The sequence below is a fragment of the Solea senegalensis genome, unplaced genomic scaffold, assembly GCF_019176455.1.
Source record: "Solea senegalensis isolate Sse05_10M unplaced genomic scaffold, IFAPA_SoseM_1 scf7180000016622, whole genome shotgun sequence".
NCBI lineage: Eukaryota > Metazoa > Chordata > Actinopteri > Pleuronectiformes > Soleidae > Solea > Solea senegalensis.
The window spans coordinates 1-16,461 of NW_025321915.1; the positions used below are offsets into that span (position 1 = coordinate 1).

A 16,461-nucleotide genomic window follows, 5' to 3' on the forward strand; every position below is an offset into this window, starting at 1 on the left:
CAATACCAGGTCAATGCAAGGAGTGAAGAGAGCAAGCCCCAGTTTTCACCTCCCACTGCTCAAAAATGCATTTAATATTTAATCCCCATATAGAGGACATATCAGATATTAAACTGATAAGAACAGATACTACACTTGATCTTAGCCAAAAGGCCGAGAAGCGATGGCCCACAGGTGTCTGGGGCCAACCCAAGATCTTGGCACACAAGTCAGTTGTTGTGGTGCCATGTTTTTAAGGGCGCATAACAAGGCTGCTGCTGCTGATCACCTCCGCCCCAAGGTTGACCTAAGTGCACCTCTGAGCCTTGACAGACAGCTGCTTGACATTTGACACACTCAAAGGGCGCAGCCTTACAGCAAAGCCCACCAAAAATAACTTAAACTCTTGAACGTCCCTCTCCACGGAAGTCTTTAGTAAAAGGCGAAAGACTTGTGCATTTTGAAGAGAAACCAGAGTCAACGTAGCCCCTGTCCTGGAGAGCAGCCGAGGAGTCTATCCGCCGGAGTCACCACAGTCTCGGTCGGCCGGCCGGCCGGCCACCTTGGGACGGCCTTCCTTCAACGTTTTTGCTTAGTCGGCCAATAAACCGCCCAGATTTGACTGCATGTTTGGAAGCGCTTTCCTACTGTCGGTTGTGCGCTGCAGTTTTCTATCAGTCGCTGAGGCTGTGGCACATTCCTCGCTCACTGGCACACCTCCAACATTTAGTGGTAGACGTGAGTGCATGAGCAAAGCAGCTCCGTGTCACACTGAGCAGTACAAACTGCCGGGCCATTTCCCACCTCATCCGGGCTTCTGAAATGGTGAGTTGCTCCTGGCATCCCTTCAACATCAGGTCACTGCCCGGAGTGAACAGAGCAAGCGCCAAAGTATTAACCCTTGGCATGATGGCCATGGATCCATCTCCAACAATCGAGTTCTTCTACAAAGAGTTGGGAAAGGGAGCGTGACATTTGCTTTGAGCTGAAAGACAACACCCACAACCATCACGTTCCCAGCAACTTGGAAAGACTGGGGATGTTGCTCCGCAAGGACGTGAGAAGTTTGGAGATGGGCACACAACGTTGAACTTCGGGCGGCTGACCTTTGCTTACAACGACATCATCGGGGGAAAGCGCGGACGCAGCACCCCACTAGCAAAAATTATGCAGTCAAGACTCCCAGGTTTTGGGAATTTGCAGGGGTCAATACAGCCGGAGTGCAATGGCTGAGCCTCGCCCTGGGTGAACCGCCTTCTTGATCATGGTATCTCCCCTGCCAGGTAAGTATGAGGTGTACTCGCCAAACACCGGGTGGCTCTTGCCAGACGCAGCTCTTTGGCTGATGGTGCTGGAAATGAATAATCCCAGAGGCTAATGCCTTGACTCAGTTGCTCGTTAATGCTGTGCTATGTTCAACTTCAACCTCCAGCACACATTGGAGAGGAAACACTCGACCTTTTTTACTGGCATACCTGGCTGTCGTTTCCTATAGATTCAGCAACAACTGGACATGACGGCACCAACAGCCGCTTGCCCATCTCGGTGTCGCTTCCCGATACTGGACTAGAGTGTAGCATGTGGTGGAGATAAAGGCTGAAGTGCAGTGTGTCCGAAAGGCTGACTTTTGAGCCCCGCCACGCGCAGGGGGCCTTGCCCCGTCCATAAAAGCAGTCTGTGTCCCCAACCCCCCGGCTTACGGCCATACCACCCTGAGCACGCCCGATCTCGTCTGATCTCGGAAGCCAAGCAGGGTGGGGCCTGGTTAGTACTTGGATGGGAGACCGCCTGGGAATACCAGGTGCTGTAAGCTTTTACACCGCTGCACGCTTTTACACTGCTGCTTCGCAGAAACATGCCCTCCACGAGGCAGGGGCCTTGCCCTGATCCATAAAGGCTTTCTCAATGCGCCAGCCCCACCGACTACGGCCATACCACCCTGAGCTGCGCCCGATCCTGCGTCTGATCTCGGAGAAGCTAAGCAGGGTCGGGCGAGTTAGTACTTGGATGGGGAACCTGGGAATACCAGGTGCTGTAAGCCTGCGCTGCTGCTGCTTCGCCCACAAGAAACATGGGCTGCCAATTAAATTGGCCAGCACAGGCGCGAGGGTTGATGTCTTTCAGCTTAAACTTTGCTTTTCACGAAAAAGAATGAAAAAGATTGCACCTGAGTAACTTTTCACAATACCAGGTCAATGCAAGGAGTGAAGAGAGCAAGCCCCAGTTTTCACCTCCCACTGCTCAAAAATGCATTTAATATTTAATCCCCATATAGAGGACATATCAGATATTAAACTGATAGAACAGATACTACACTTGATCTTAGCCAAAAGGCCGAGAAGCGATGGCCCACAGGTGTCTGGGGCCAACCCAAGATCTTGGCACACAAGTCAGTTGTGGTGGTGCCATGTTTTTAAGGGCGCATAACAAAGGCTGCTGCTGCTGATCACCTCCGCCCCAAGGTTGACCTAAGTGCACCTCTGAGCCTTGCCAGACAGCTGCTTGACATTTGACACACTCAAAGGGCGCAGCCTTACAGCAAAGCCCACCAAAAATAACTTAAACTCTTGAACGTCCCTCTCCACGGAAGTCTTTAGTAAAAGGCGAAAGACTTGTGCATTTTGAAGAGAAACCAGAGTCAACGTAGCCCCTGTCCTGGAGAGCGGCCGAGGAGTCTATCCGCCGGAGTCACCACAGTCTCGGTCGGCCGGCCGGCCGGCCACCTTGGGACGGCCTTCCTTCAACGGTTTTGCTTAGTCGGCCAATAAACCGCCCAGATTTGACTGCATGTTTGGAAGCGCTTTCCTACTGTCGGTTGTGCGCTGCAGTTTTCTATCAGTCGCTGAGGCTGTGGCACATTCCTTGCTCACTGGCACACCTCCAACATTTAGTGGTAGGCGTGAGTGCATGAGCAAAGCAGCTCCGTGTCACACTGAGCAGTACAAACTGCCGGGCCATTTCCCACCTCATCCGGGCTTCTGAAATGGTGAGTTGCTCCTGGCATCACTTCAACATCAGGTCACTGCACGGAGTGAACAGAGCAAGCGCCAAAGTATTAACCCTTGGCATGATGGCCATGGATCCATCTCCAACAATCGAGGTCTTCTACAAAGAGTTGGGAAAGGGAGCGTGACATTTGCTTTGAGCTAAAAGACAACACCCACAACCATCACGTTCCCAGCAACTTGGAAAGCCTGGGGATGTTGCTCCGCAAGGACGTGAGAAGTTTGGAGATGGGCACCCAACGTTGAACTTCGGGCGGCTGACCTTGCCCCTAGCGACATCGCTCGAGCCGGGCGCAACACCCCACTTAGCAAAGACCAGCCAGTCAAGACTGCAGAATTTGCGAAGTCCAGCTTGGCGGTGCAATGGCTGAGCCTGCGCCCTGGTGAACCGCCTTCTTGATCATGGTATCTCCCCTGCCAGGTAAGTATGAGGTGTACTCGCCAAACACCGGGGGGCTCTTGCCAGACACAGCTCTTTGGCTGATGGTGCGGGAAATGAATAATCCCAGAGGCCAATGCCTTGACTCAGTTGCTCGTTAATGCTGTGCTATGTTCAACTTCAACCTCCAGCACACATTGGAGAGGAAACACTCGACCTTTTTTACTGGCATACCTGGCTGTCGTTTCCTATAGATTCAGCAACAACTGGACATGGCGGCACCAACAGCCGCTTGCCCATCTCGGTGTCGCTTCCCGATACTGGACTAGAGTGTAGCATGTGGTGGAGATAAAGGCTGAAGTGCAGTGTGTCCGAAAGGCTGACTTTTGAGCCCCGCCACGCGCAGGGGGCCTTGCCCAGTCCATAAAAGCAGTCTGTGTCCACAACCCCCCGGCTTACGGCCATACCACCCTGAGCACGCCCGATCTCGTCTGATCTCGGAAGCCAAGCAGGGTCGGGCCTGGTTAGTACTTGGATGGGAGACCGCCTGGGAATACCAGGTGCTGTAAGCTTTACCGCTGCTGCGCTTTACACTGCTGCTTCGCCACAAGAACTGCCCTCCACGAGCAGGGGCCTGAATCCATAAGGCACTCTCTGTAAGCCAGCCCGCCGACTACGGCCATACCACCCCTGAACGCGCCCGATCTGCGTCTGATCTGCAGGCTTAGCAGGGGGTCGGGCGGGTTGTACTTGGATGGGGGCCATGCTGGGAATACCAGGTGCTGTAAGCTTTGCGGCTGCTGCTGCTGCTTCCTTACAAGAAACATGGGCTCGCAATTAAATTGACGCACAGGCACGGGTTGATGTCTTTCTGGTTTCAGCTTCGCTTCGCTTTTCACAGAAAAAAGAGAATGGTGCACCATTCCTGGTGGCACTGCAATACCAGGTCAATGCAAGGAGTGAAGAGAGCAAGCCCCAGTTTTCACCTCCCACTGCTCAAAAATGCATTTAATATTTAATCCCCATATAGAGGACATATCAGATATTAAACTGATAAGAACAGATACTACACTTGATCTTAGCCAAAAGGCCGAGAAGCGATGGCCCACAGGTGTCTGGGGCCAACCCAAGATCTTGGCACACAAGTCAGTTGTTGTGGTGCCATGTTTTTAAGGGCGCATAACAAAGGCTGCTGCTGCTGATCACCTCCGCCCCAAGGTTGACCTAAGTGCACCTCTGAGGCCTTGACAGACAGCTGCTTGACATTTGACACACTCAAAGGGCGCAGCCTTACAGCAAAGCCCACCAAAAATAACTTAAACTCTTGAACGTCCCTCTCCACGGAAGTCTTTAGTAAAAGGCGAAAGACTTGTGCATTTTGAAGAGCAACCAGAGTCAACGTAGCCCCTGTCCTGGAGAGCAGCCGAGGAGTCTATCCGCCGGAGTCACCACAGTCTCGGTCGGCCCGGCCGACCCGGCATATATGAGACGGTAACTTCTAGCGTTTTTTAGTGGGGCCAATAAACCTTGGGTGACTGCATGTTTGGGCGCTTTCCTGCTGTGGGTTGTGGTACGGTTTTCTATCGGTCGCTGAGGCTGTCGGCACATTCTGCGGCTCACTGGCACCTCAGCATTTAGTGGTAGACGTGAGCAAAGCAGCTCCGTGTCACACTGAGCAGTACAAACTGCCGGGCCATTTCCCACCTCATCCGGGCTTCTGAAATGGTGAGTTGCTCCTGGCATCACTTCAACATCAGGTCACTGCACGGAGTGAACAGAGCAAGCGCCAAAGTATTAACCCTTGGCATGATGGCCATGGATCCATCTCCAACAATCGAGTTCTTCTACAAAGAGTTGGGAAAGGGAGCGTGACATTTGCTTTGAGCTAAAAGACAACACCCACAACCATCACGTTCCCAGCAACTTGGAAAGACTGGGGATGTTGCTCCGCAAGGACGTGAGAAGTTTGGAGATGGGCACACAACGTTGAACTTCGGGCGGCTGACCTTTGCTTACAACGACATCATCGGGGGAAAGCGCGGACGCAGCACCCCACTAGCAAAAATTATGCAGTCAAGACTCCCACGTTTGGGGAATTTGCAGGGGTCAACACAGCCGGAGTGCAATGGCTGAGCCTCGCCCTGGGTGAACCGCCTTCTTGATCATGGTATCTCCCCTGCCAGGTAAGAATGAGGTGTACTCGCCAAACACCGGGTGGCTCTTGCCAGACACAGCTCTTTGGCTGATGGTGCAGGAAATGAATAATCCCAGAGGCCAATGCCTTGACTCAGTTGCTCGTTAATGCTGTGCTATGTTCAACTTCAACCTGCTGATGATCACCTCCGCCCCAAGGTTGACCTAAGTGCACCTCTGAGCCTTGACAGACAGCTGCTTGACATTTGACACACTCAAAGGGCGCAGCCTTACAGCAAAGCCCACCAAAAATAACTTAAAGGCCACATAGACCGGAAGCTCCAATTAACGCTGCGTTTGTGTGTGTATCTGCGTCATTACCTCGTTTATGAAACCCTAAAGTTTCAGAACAAACAGTTCAGCCACTGCTGAGAAAATAGTGTTGCATTGTTGCTCTGGGCTCTGCCAAGCGGATCTGCACTTCCCGAAGCTGATGATGTCATCAGAAATCCTCACCACTCCTCTCACCACCGTAGCTCCTCCTGGTGCAGGCACTACTCCGGGCACATCCGGTTGCGTAAATTCAACCGCAGAAGAAGAACTACTCTCGTTGTAGCTGCTGAGCATATCGGTTGAGAACATGTCTTCGAAAAAAAGATCAGTTTGCTCTGTTCTGTGTTGTAGTAAACAAGGAAAGACGCTCCACAAGCTCCCCACCAACGAGCAAACAAAAGCTCAGTGGATATTGTTCATTTTTGATGGGAATGCCCCTGCTACATTTCCCAAAATTCTCCATGTATGTGGCAACCACTTCACAGAGGATTGTTACACAAACTTCGCGCAATACAAAGCAGGGCACAGCACCACACTTCGCCTCAAAGAAGGAGCAGTGCCTACAATACATGCTGGATTACCTGCAGCACAAGTAAGTATTTCAAACAGTAATACTGTCTTTGTGTGCTCGTTCTGCCGTTTAGCATTAGCGATAGCAGGCTACTTGCTAAGCTACACGCGTTCGCTCGTGTTTCAATTGCGTGTATGTGTCTCTCCTATGCCGGTAAACACGGCTGTATTGTGGGTGACTATCCGGGGAGCACGTAGGTATGGAGGCTAATCACTATATGAGTTTTTCGGGAACCCTACACCGATAAACACGGCTGTATTTTGGGTGACTATCCGGGGAGCACAGAGCTAAGCAGGCTAAACGCTGTAGAAGTTTGGGACCGTGTTCGCTCGTTGCAATTGCGTGTATGTGTCTCTCCATGCCGGTAAATAAGGCTATATTGTGGGTGACTATCCGGGGAGCAAGAGCTAAGCAGACTAATCGCTGTAGAAGTTTGGGACCGTGTTCGCTCGTTTCAATTGCGTGCATGTGTCTCTCCATGCCGGTAAACAGGGCTGTATTGTGGGTGACTATCCGGGGAGCAAAAAGAGCTAAGCAGGCTAATCGCTGTAGAAGTTTGGGACCGTGTTCGCTCGCCCAGTTCGTGTATGTGTCTCCATGCCGTAAACAGGCTGTATTTTGGGTGACTATCCGGGGAGCACAGAGCTAAGCAGGCTAAACGCTGTAGAAGTTTGGGACCGTGTTCGCTCGTTTCAATTGCGTGTATGTGTCTCTCCATGCCGGTAAATAAGGCTATATTGTGGGTGACTATCCGGGGAGCAAAGAGCTAAGCAGACTAATCGCTGTAGAAGTTTGGGACCGTGTTCGCTCGTTTCAATTGCGTGCATGTGTCTCTCTCACTTGTAAACACAACGTTATTCATGCGGTGTAGGAAACGTGTGTTTATGTTAAAGTAGGGAAAAAGTTATAGTCGAATTGGGGCAGTTTCAGGAAAGGTAATGAAGTAGAATCTAGTCTTTTTAGCATGATCTGTATTATTGTTTTAACCTTTACTATTTTCCATACCAGGATCGTTTTATCCACACGGGCACACAAACAGAAGCTCCAAGTGTGAGAACATGTGCCACTCAAATGTCAATTGGGACCTTGAAAACACACGTGCACTGCCAAAGTAAGTAGAAGTAAGTAGTAAGTAAGTTGAAAATTTCATAAGAACCAAATTAGTAAAGAGCATGAAATGTTCACACATTGTATCTACTCCATAGGGACCCAGACACCAGTGTTGTCACATGAGACTGCTGGCACACAAACCACACTGCCTGAGTACATGTTTTCATCCACACCTATAAAGGGGCCAGGGTTTGGACCACAAAAAAGAGCATGTGTTGAGTCAGAGGAGGAAGAGGGATTCACCTCACCAGAGTCACAAGTCGACCCAAATGACTCAACCTTTACTCCTGGCGGATCCCTAACAACACACGATTCAACAATGTCGTAAGTACTGTACAAGTTCACTAGGCTTGTCACTTCAGATCAAAGAAGTGAGGCTAAATGCTTTTTGTCTTGTTACATTTGTAGGACTGAAAGTGCTGTATACATGGATAAAAAATACATTGTATTTGAGTCCTGCCTGAGGGAGCTTTTTGACACATGTCCAGTGTGCAAGAGAAAATGCGGCAGCAACAGAAGGGCACGTATGTTGCATTTCATCAAATGTGTCCAAAATGCAACTACTCCAGGAAGTGGCAAAGTCAGCTCATGATGAATAACACCCCAGTTGGCAATGTACAGTTATCTGCTGCTACATATTTCACTGGTGCATCCTTCATCCAGCTGGAAAAGGTAATACTATTAATGTTTTTGTCAAAATCATATGACACTTTCAACCAATAGACAATTACTAAACACTGTTTGTATTATTGTTATGTTAGCTATGCCGCGCCTTGCAGCTCCAGATTACTCATTATGACACCTTCCGGAAACATGCAAGGAAATACCTGGAACCTGCAATCGTCCACAAGTGGAAGAGTGACCAGCAGGTCCTTTTCTCCACATTGAAACCGGGGGGGAAAGTTCAAGTTGCAGGAGACATGCGTGCAGATTCACCAGGTAATGAAAAAAATCAGACCACCATCAAAATCATAAATACCAATTGTAAACATAAAAAAATCAATCACTAGTTTTTTTTCAAGAAATGAATTCATATTGTTCTGTTTACTTCAGGGCACTCTGTCTCATTGATCGGAATCTTTATATTTACATAGGTTGTACCTTGCATCCATGCATCACAACGAAAATTCCAGCCGTGAGCAGGCAACAACCGCTTTAGGCCAAGCTGTCTACAGAGTGTCGTATCCGAAGGCCAAGAAGGGAGAACCCACCGCGAAGCCGGTCAAAACAGACCCCACGTACAGTAAGTCACTAAAAAATTTTATTTACATTGAATAAAGCGTTATACAAAAACAGACAAATACTGACATTTCTTTTGGCTTTTTTTCCCTTTCTTATTAACTTAAATTAACACCTAACACAGCAAATAACACATTTAAATTGAAATAGCTGAAAATGTAATGACACAGTAAAGAAATTACTGTCTGAATGTAATGTCATGGTTCTCTGTTACATTTTAAAGACTATGTGGCTGAATTGATGAGGCTGGTGTTCGAGGAGGTGATGGAGGACCCAGAGTCTTTCGCAGAGGACATGAGGAAGATCGCCATCCCAGAGACCCTGTCAGCCCAGTATGACAGGCCCTTAAAGGAGGAAGTCATTGCCTCACACGTGACCCACTTCAGTCAAGGGGTGGGCGGAAGCCAACATATTGTCCAGCCAGATCAGGAAACTCCTGGCGTATCCGGCACACAACACACGACGGGATGACAACTCGTACACGTCGTCCCAAATATCCCCAGCACCAGCTGACAAAGCTGCGGTATGCTAAATGCCGGTAGCGACTGAAAAGTAGATAGAAATGTAAAAATTAAATGCTGCTCTTGCACTGAGCACATTTTGTGTAAAAAGTATTTATTAAACATTTCAAAGACACAATTCTTTTATCACTTATGTGTGTTATGATTTAAACATGCCTCTTATTTGTATGTTACATACATACTCGTGTATTGTTCTTCCCCGCAAAGGCCCATAGTCTGCCCGGTAGATGTTGTTCATGTTCTGCAGTGTGTATGGGTTCAAACAGTTAGGCTCCAGGCCTGGAAGGTAGGTCATGCATGTTGGTGTGTCCGGAAGCTCATTCATTCTTCGGATAACCTAAAAAGGGGCAGAACAATACTGTAACAGTAATGGCATAGAGTAATTAGGTGAAAATAGCTGGATCACTCAAAAGTGATGGATTATTACTGTAAAAAGGTAAGTACAATCATAGTTACAAACAGGATTAGAGAAAATGGAGCTACATTGTAGTGCACTGGTCTAATTACAGGATTGAAAATAGTCAAATTTGTACTACATTGCTTTAAAAAAATCTAAACTAACATTTACTAATCCATTTTTTTACAACACTAATTTAGTTATTGTTTATGGGCAAAATAATACCTTAAGTGTTTCTTTACAGCAGACGTTCTGCCCTTCTGTGGGCATCGTCATGCAGTTCCCACAAGTGCACCTTCCAGAGATACAGTATTGTGTATGAAAAGTACAGTAACACATTTCATAGATTCAAGAGTTCTATTCATCAGTTACTCATATTACGTACAGGGGAACAAAACTACTTTCATTACAGTCCCACCATATATCTACACAAAATGTTAAAATTAGCGTTTCACCAAACAGTAAGTGATAAATTCTAAATAGAAGACAAAAAGACATGTACAGGTACTGCTGAAGCTTATACTGAGAAAAAATGGTGGGGGGAGGGGCGGGTTATCAAGCCTCAACCAGTGTCTCCCTCATACTGTATTGGAAATATACACAGAGAAAACATATTACCATTCTGAGGCGTCCTGCAGCAGTCTTTGTTGTGGAGGTGTTTCACTTGCGACAGTATCTTCTGTCTCTGGGTCAGACTCCGGGTAAAATGTGTAAGGGATTACGGCGCGGGGTCGTGACACAGCCATTTAACAATGTTTTGATAATGACGAGCAGAGCATCCATCGTGCCAGAGGGGGAGCTGCGTATCTGAGAACTGACGTGCTAAATACGTCACTTCCAGGTACCTAGCCAATCACAGGACAGTGGGAAAGCTCTCGTTGGCTGGCCAATCACAACACAGTCCACGTTCTGGGGGTGTGGTTTTGGTCTGAAACAGCGCGGCTGACGAGAGCGTCAGTGAGGAGATATTTTGATCGGCTCGTTTGCAGCGATTAGAAGGTTTTTAATCATGAAAACAAGTTAATATATGTAAGTAGACCTCCATAACTAACATATATGTGAGATACAAGCATTCGATGTCACCTTTAAACTCTTGAACGTCCCTCTCCACGGAAGTCTTTAGTAAAAGGCGAAAGACTTGTGCATTTTGAAGAGAAACCAGAGTCAACGTAGCCCCTGTCCTGGAGAGCAGCCGAGGAGTCTATCCGCCGGAGTCACCACAGTCTCGGTCGGCCGGCCGGCCGGCCACCTTGGGACGGCCTTCCTTCAACGTTTTTGCTTAGTCGGCCAATAAACCGCCCAGATTTGACTGCATGTTTGGAAGCGCTTTCCTACTGTCGGTTGTGCGCTGCAGTTTTCTATCAGTCGCTGAGGCTGTGGCACATTCCTCGCTCACTGGCACACCTCCAACATTTAGTGGTAGACGTGAGTGCATGAGCAAAGCAGCTCCGTGTCACACTGAGCAGTACAAACTGCCGGGCCATTTCCCACCTCATCCGGGCTTCTGAAATGGTGAGTTGCTCCTGGCATCACTTCAACATCAGGTCACTGCACGGAGTGAACAGAGCAAGCGCCAAAGTATTAACCCTTGGCATGATGGCCATGGATCCATCTCCAACAATCAAGTTCTTCTACAAAGAGTTGGGAAAGGGAATGTGATATTTGCTTTGAGCTAAAAGAACACACACAACCATCACGTTCCCAGCAACTTGGAAAGACTGGGGATGTTGCTCCGCAAGGACGTGAGAAGTTTGGAGATGGGCACACAACGTTGAACTTCGGGCGGCTGACCTTTGCTTACAACGACATCATCGGGGGAAAGCGCGGACGCAGCACCCCACTAGCAAAAATTATGCAGTCAAGACTCCCACGTTTGGGGAATTTGCAGGGGTCAACACAGCCGGAGTGCAATGGCTGAGCCTCGCCCTGGGTGAACCGCCTTCTTGATCATGGTATCTCCCCTGCCAGGTAAGTATGAGGTGTACTCGCCAAACACCGGGTGGCTCTTGCCAGACACAGCTCTTTGGCTGATGGTGCTGGAAATGAATAATCCCAGAGGCCAATGCCTTGACTCAGTTGCTCGTTAATGCTGTGCTATGTTCAACTTCAACCTCCAGCACACATTGGAGAGGAAACACTCGACCTTTTTTACTGGCATACCTGGCTGTCGTTTCCTATAGATTCAGCAACAACTGGACATGACGGCACCAACAGCCGCTTGCCCATCTCGGTGTCGCTTCCCGATACTGGACTAGAGTGTAGCATGTGGTGGAGATAAAGGCTGAAGTGCAGTGTGTCCGAAAGGCTGACTTTTGAGCCCCGCCACGCGCAGGGGGCCTTGCCCAGTCCATAAAAGCAGTCTGTGTCCCCAACCCCCCGGCTTACGGCCATACCACCCTGAGCACGCCCGATCTCGTCTGATCTCGGAAGCCAAGCAGGGTCGGGCCTGGTTAGTACTTGGATGGGAGACCGCCTGGGAATACCAGGTGCTGTAAGCTTTTACACCGCTGCACGCTTTTACACTGCTGCTTCCTTACAAGAAACATGCCCCTCCACGAGCAGGGGCCTTGCCTAGTCCATAAAGGCACTCTCTGTCGCCAGCCCCTCGGCTTACGGCCATACCACCCTGAGCACGCCCGATCTCGTCTGATCTCGGAAGCTAAGCAGGGTCGGGCGGGGTTAGTACTTGGATGGGAGACCGCCTGGGAATACCAGGTGCTGTAAGCTTTTACGCTGCTGCTGCTGCTGCTGCTGCTGCTGCTGCTGCTGCTGCTGCTGCTGCTGCTGCTTCCTTACAAGAAACATGGGCTCGCAATTAAATTGACGCACAGGCACGGGTTGATGTCTTTCTGGTTTCAGCTTCGCTTTGCTTTTCACAGAAAAAAGAGAATGGTGCACCGTTCCTGGTGGCACTGCAATACCAGGTCAATGCAAGGAGTGAAGAGAGCAAGCCCCAGTTTTCACCTCCCACTGCTCAAAAATGCATTTAATATTTAATCCCCATATAGAGGACATATCAGATATTAAACTGATAAGAACAGATACTACACTTGATCTTAGCCAAAAGGCCGAGAAGCGATGGCCCACAGGTGTCTGGGGCCAACCCAAGATCTTGGCACACAAGTCAGTTGTTGTGGTGCCATGTTTTTAAGGGCGCATAACAAAGGCTGCTGCTGCTGATCACCTCCGCCCCAAGGTTGACCTAAGTGCACCTCTGAGCCTTGACAGACAGCTGCTTGACATTTGACACACTCAAAGGGCGCAGCCTTACAGCAAAGCCCACCAAAAATAACTTAAACTCTTGAACGTCCCTCTCCACGGAAGTCTTTAGTAAAAGGCGAAAGACTTGTGCATTTTGAAGAGAAACCAGAGTCAACGTAGCCCCTGTCCTGGAGCGTTTTTGCTTAGTCGGCCAATAAACCGCCCAGATTTGACTGCATGTTTGGAAGCGCTTTCCTACTGTCGGTTGTGCGCTGCAGTTTTCTATCAGTCGCTGAGGCTGTGGCACATTCCTCGCTCACTGGCACACCTCCAACATTTAGTGGTAGACGTGAGTGCATGAGCAAAGCAGCTCCGTGTCACACTGAGCAGTACAAACTGCCGGGCCATTTCCCACCTCATCCGGGCTTCTGAAATGGTGAGTTGCTCCTGGCATCACTTCAACATCAGGTCACTGCACGGAGTGAACAGAGCAAGCGCCAAAGTATTAACCCTTGGCATGATGGCCATGGATCCATCTCCAACAATCAAGTTCTTCTACAAAGAGTTGGGAAAGGGAGCGTGACATTTGCTTTGAGCTAAAAGAACACACACAACCATCACGTTCCCAGCAACTTGGAAAGACTGGGGATGTTGCTCCGCAAGGACGTGAGAAGTTTGGAGATGGGCACACAACGTTGAACTTCGGGCGGCTGACCTTTGCTTACAACGACATCATCGGGGGAAAGCGCGGACGCAGCACCCCACTAGCAAAAATATGCAGTCAAGACTCCCACGTTTGGGGAATTTGCAGGGGTCAACACAGCCGGAGTGCAATGGCTGAGCCTCGCCCTGGGTGAACCGCCTTCTTGATCATGGTATCTCCCCTGCCAGGTAAGTATGAGGTGTACTCGCCAAACACCGGGTGGCTCTTGCCAGACACAGCTCTTTGGCTGATGGTGCTGGAAATGAATAATCCCAGAGGCCAATGCCTTGACTCAGTTGCTCGTTAATGCTGTGCTATGTTCAACTTCAACCTCCAGCCCACATTGGAGAGGAAACACTCGACCTTTTTTACTGGCATACCTGGCTGTCGTTTCCTATAGATTCAGCAACAACTGGACATGACGGCACCAACAGCCGCTTGCCCATCTCGGTGTCGCTTCCCGATACTGGACTAGAGTGTAGCATGTGGTGGAGATAAAGGCTGAAGTGCAGTGTGTCCGAAAGGCTGACTTTTGAGCCCCGCCACGCGCAGGGGGCCTTGCCCAGTCCATAAAAGCAGTCTGTGTCCCCAACCCCCCGGCTTACGGCCATACCACCCTGAGCACGCCCGATCTCGTCTGATCTCGGAAGCCAAGCAGGGTCGGGCCTGGTTAGTACTTGGATGGGAGACCGCCTGGGAATACCAGGTGCTGTAAGCTTTTACACCGCTGCACGCTTTTACACTGCTGCTTCCTTACAAGAAACATGCCCCTCCACGAGCAGGGGCCTTGCCTAGTCCATAAAGGCACTCTCTGTCGCCAGCCCCTCGGCTTACGGCCATACCACCCTGAGCACGCCCGATCTCGTCTGATCTCGGAAGCTAAGCAGGGTCGGGCCGGGTTAGTACTTGGATGGGAGACCGCCTGGGAATACCAGGTGCTGTAAGCTTTTACGCTGCTGCTGCTGCTTCCTTACAAGAAACATGGGCTCGCAATTAAATTGACGCACAGGCACGGGTTGATGTCTTTCTGGTTTCAGCTTCGCTTTGCTTTTCACAGAAAAAAGAGAATGGTGCACCGTTCCTGGTGGCACTGCAATACCAGGTCAATGCAAGGAGTGAAGAGAGCAAGCCCCAGTTTTCACCTCCCACTGCTCAAAAATGCATTTAATATTTAATCCCCATATAGAGGACATATCAGATATTAAACTGATAAGAACAGATACTACACTTGATCTTAGCCAAAAGGCCGATAAGCGATGGCCCACAGGTGTCTGGGGCCAACCCAAGATCTTGGCACACAAGTCAGTTGTTGTGGTGCCATGTTTTTAAGGGCGCATAACAAAGGCTGCTGCTGCTGATCACCTCCGCCCCAAGGTTGACCTAAGTGCACCTCTGAGCCTTGACAGACAGCTGCTTGACATTTGACACACTCAAAGGGCGCAGCCTTACAGCAAAGCCCACCAAAAATAACTTAAACTCTTGAACGTCCCTCTCCACGGAAGTCTTTAGTAAAAGGCGAAAGACTTGTGCATTTTGAAGAGAAACCAGAGTCAACGTAGCCCCTGTCCTGGAGAGCAGCCGAGGAGTCTATCCGCCGGAGTCACCACAGTCTCGGTCGGCCGGCCGGCCGGCCACCTTGGGACGGCCTTCCTTCAACGTTTTTGCTTAGTCGGCCAATAAACCGCCCAGATTTGACTGCATGTTTGGGCGCTTTCCTACTGGGTTGTGGCTGCAGTTTTCTATCGGTCGCTGAGGCTGTGGCATTCCTCGCTCACTGGCACACCTCCAGCATTTAGTGGTAGACGTGAGTGCATGAGCAAAGCAGCTCCGTGTCACACTGAGCAGTACAAACTGCCGGGCCATTTCCCACCTCATCCGGGCTTCTGAAATGGTGAGTTGCTCCTGGCATCACTTCAACATCAGGTCACTGCACGGAGTGAACAGAGCAAGCGCCAAAGTATTAACCCTTGGCATGATGGCCATGGATCCATCTCCAACAATCGAGTTCTTCTACAAAGAGTTGGGAAAGGGAGCGTGACATTTGCTTTGAGCTAAAAGACAACACCCACAACCATCACGTTCCCAGCAACTTGGAAAGACTGGGGATGTTGCTCCGCAAGGACGTGAGAAGTTTGGAGATGGGCACACAACGTTGAACTTCGGGCGGCTGACCTTTGCTTACAACGACATCATCGGGGGAAAGCGCGGACGCAGCACCCCACTAGCAAAAATTATGCAGTCAAGACTCCCACGTTTGGGGAATTTGCAGGGGTCAACACAGCCGGAGTGCAATGGCTGAGCCTCGCCCTAGGTGAACCGCCTTCTTGATCATGGTATCTCCCCTGCCAGGTAAGTATGAGGTGTACTCGCCAAACACCGGGTGGCTCTTGCCAGACACAGCTCTTTGGCTGATGGTGCTGAAATGAATAATCCCAGAGGCCAATGCCTTGACTCAGTTGCTCGTTAATGCTGTGCTATGTTCAACTTCAACCTCCAGCACACATTGGAGAGGAAACACTCGACCTTTTTTACTGGCATACCTGGCTGGCGTTTCCTATAGATTCAGCAACAACTGGACATGACGGCACCAACAGCCGCTTGCCCATCTCGGTGTCGCTTCCCGATACTGGACTAGAGTGTAGCATGTGGTGGAGATAAGGGCTGAAGTGCAGTGTGTCCGAAAGGCTGACTTTTGAGCCCCGCCACGCGCAGGGGGCCTTGCCCAGTCCATAAAAGCAGTCTGTGTCCCCAACCCCCCGGCTTACGGCCATACCACCCTGAGCACGCCCGATCTCGTCTGATCTCGGAAGCCAAGCAGGGTCGGGCCTGGTTAGTACTTGGATGGGAGACCGCCTGGGAATACCAGGTGCTGTAGCTTTTACACCGCTGC

General features: G+C 49.9%; 21 non-coding genes and 3 pseudogenes across 21 annotated transcripts; 7 read left to right on the plus strand and 17 right to left on the minus strand.

Moving 5' to 3' along the window:
- LOC122763235 lies at nt 1-165 on the minus strand (annotated as a pseudogene; the record flags this gene model as incomplete).
- Nucleotides 166-346: 181 nt separating this feature from the next.
- LOC122763237 lies at nt 347-459 on the minus strand. Its single transcript, XR_006358956.1, has one exon. It is a non-coding gene; the product is annotated as a U5 spliceosomal RNA (small nuclear RNA).
- A 647-nt stretch (nt 460-1,106) lies between these two features.
- On the minus strand, nt 1,107-1,270 carry LOC122763228. Its single transcript, XR_006358948.1, has one exon. It is a non-coding gene; the product is annotated as a U1 spliceosomal RNA (small nuclear RNA).
- Nucleotides 1,271-1,673: 403 nt separating this feature from the next.
- LOC122763246 lies at nt 1,674-1,792 on the plus strand. Its single transcript, XR_006358963.1, has one exon. It is a non-coding gene; the product is annotated as a 5S ribosomal RNA (ribosomal RNA).
- A 338-nt stretch (nt 1,793-2,130) lies between these two features.
- On the minus strand, nt 2,131-2,325 carry LOC122763236. Its single transcript, XR_006358955.1, has one exon. It is a non-coding gene; the product is annotated as a U2 spliceosomal RNA (small nuclear RNA).
- A 182-nt stretch (nt 2,326-2,507) lies between these two features.
- Nucleotides 2,508-2,620, minus strand: LOC122763238. The gene has a single exon (XR_006358957.1). It is a non-coding gene; the product is annotated as a U5 spliceosomal RNA (small nuclear RNA).
- A 650-nt stretch (nt 2,621-3,270) lies between these two features.
- Nucleotides 3,271-3,413, minus strand: LOC122763230 (annotated as a pseudogene).
- A 403-nt stretch (nt 3,414-3,816) lies between these two features.
- Nucleotides 3,817-3,935, plus strand: LOC122763231. Its single transcript, XR_006358950.1, has one exon. It is a non-coding gene; the product is annotated as a 5S ribosomal RNA (ribosomal RNA).
- A 337-nt stretch (nt 3,936-4,272) lies between these two features.
- On the minus strand, nt 4,273-4,465 carry LOC122763233. Its single transcript, XR_006358953.1, has one exon. It is a non-coding gene; the product is annotated as a U2 spliceosomal RNA (small nuclear RNA).
- A 183-nt stretch (nt 4,466-4,648) lies between these two features.
- Nucleotides 4,649-4,761, minus strand: LOC122763244. The gene has a single exon (XR_006358961.1). It is a non-coding gene; the product is annotated as a U5 spliceosomal RNA (small nuclear RNA).
- Nucleotides 4,762-5,390: 629 nt separating this feature from the next.
- On the minus strand, nt 5,391-5,554 carry LOC122763227. Its single transcript, XR_006358947.1, has one exon. It is a non-coding gene; the product is annotated as a U1 spliceosomal RNA (small nuclear RNA).
- Nucleotides 5,555-10,713: 5,159 nt separating this feature from the next.
- On the minus strand, nt 10,714-10,834 carry LOC122763241 (annotated as a pseudogene).
- A 645-nt stretch (nt 10,835-11,479) lies between these two features.
- Nucleotides 11,480-11,643, minus strand: LOC122763225. The gene has a single exon (XR_006358945.1). It is a non-coding gene; the product is annotated as a U1 spliceosomal RNA (small nuclear RNA).
- A 403-nt stretch (nt 11,644-12,046) lies between these two features.
- LOC122763242 lies at nt 12,047-12,165 on the plus strand. Its single transcript, XR_006358960.1, has one exon. It is a non-coding gene; the product is annotated as a 5S ribosomal RNA (ribosomal RNA).
- A 110-nt stretch (nt 12,166-12,275) lies between these two features.
- Nucleotides 12,276-12,394, plus strand: LOC122763223. The gene has a single exon (XR_006358943.1). It is a non-coding gene; the product is annotated as a 5S ribosomal RNA (ribosomal RNA).
- Nucleotides 12,395-12,554: 160 nt separating this feature from the next.
- On the minus strand, nt 12,555-12,747 carry LOC122763232. Its single transcript, XR_006358951.1, has one exon. It is a non-coding gene; the product is annotated as a U2 spliceosomal RNA (small nuclear RNA).
- Nucleotides 12,748-12,929: 182 nt separating this feature from the next.
- LOC122763239 lies at nt 12,930-13,042 on the minus strand. Its single transcript, XR_006358958.1, has one exon. It is a non-coding gene; the product is annotated as a U5 spliceosomal RNA (small nuclear RNA).
- A 562-nt stretch (nt 13,043-13,604) lies between these two features.
- Nucleotides 13,605-13,767, minus strand: LOC122763229. The gene has a single exon (XR_006358949.1). It is a non-coding gene; the product is annotated as a U1 spliceosomal RNA (small nuclear RNA).
- Nucleotides 13,768-14,170: 403 nt separating this feature from the next.
- LOC122763245 lies at nt 14,171-14,289 on the plus strand. Its single transcript, XR_006358962.1, has one exon. It is a non-coding gene; the product is annotated as a 5S ribosomal RNA (ribosomal RNA).
- A 110-nt stretch (nt 14,290-14,399) lies between these two features.
- On the plus strand, nt 14,400-14,518 carry LOC122763222. The gene has a single exon (XR_006358942.1). It is a non-coding gene; the product is annotated as a 5S ribosomal RNA (ribosomal RNA).
- A 118-nt stretch (nt 14,519-14,636) lies between these two features.
- On the minus strand, nt 14,637-14,829 carry LOC122763234. The gene has a single exon (XR_006358954.1). It is a non-coding gene; the product is annotated as a U2 spliceosomal RNA (small nuclear RNA).
- A 182-nt stretch (nt 14,830-15,011) lies between these two features.
- LOC122763240 lies at nt 15,012-15,124 on the minus strand. The gene has a single exon (XR_006358959.1). It is a non-coding gene; the product is annotated as a U5 spliceosomal RNA (small nuclear RNA).
- A 640-nt stretch (nt 15,125-15,764) lies between these two features.
- Nucleotides 15,765-15,928, minus strand: LOC122763226. The gene has a single exon (XR_006358946.1). It is a non-coding gene; the product is annotated as a U1 spliceosomal RNA (small nuclear RNA).
- A 402-nt stretch (nt 15,929-16,330) lies between these two features.
- LOC122763224 lies at nt 16,331-16,449 on the plus strand. Its single transcript, XR_006358944.1, has one exon. It is a non-coding gene; the product is annotated as a 5S ribosomal RNA (ribosomal RNA).
- Nucleotides 16,450-16,461: the final 12 nt, after the last annotated feature.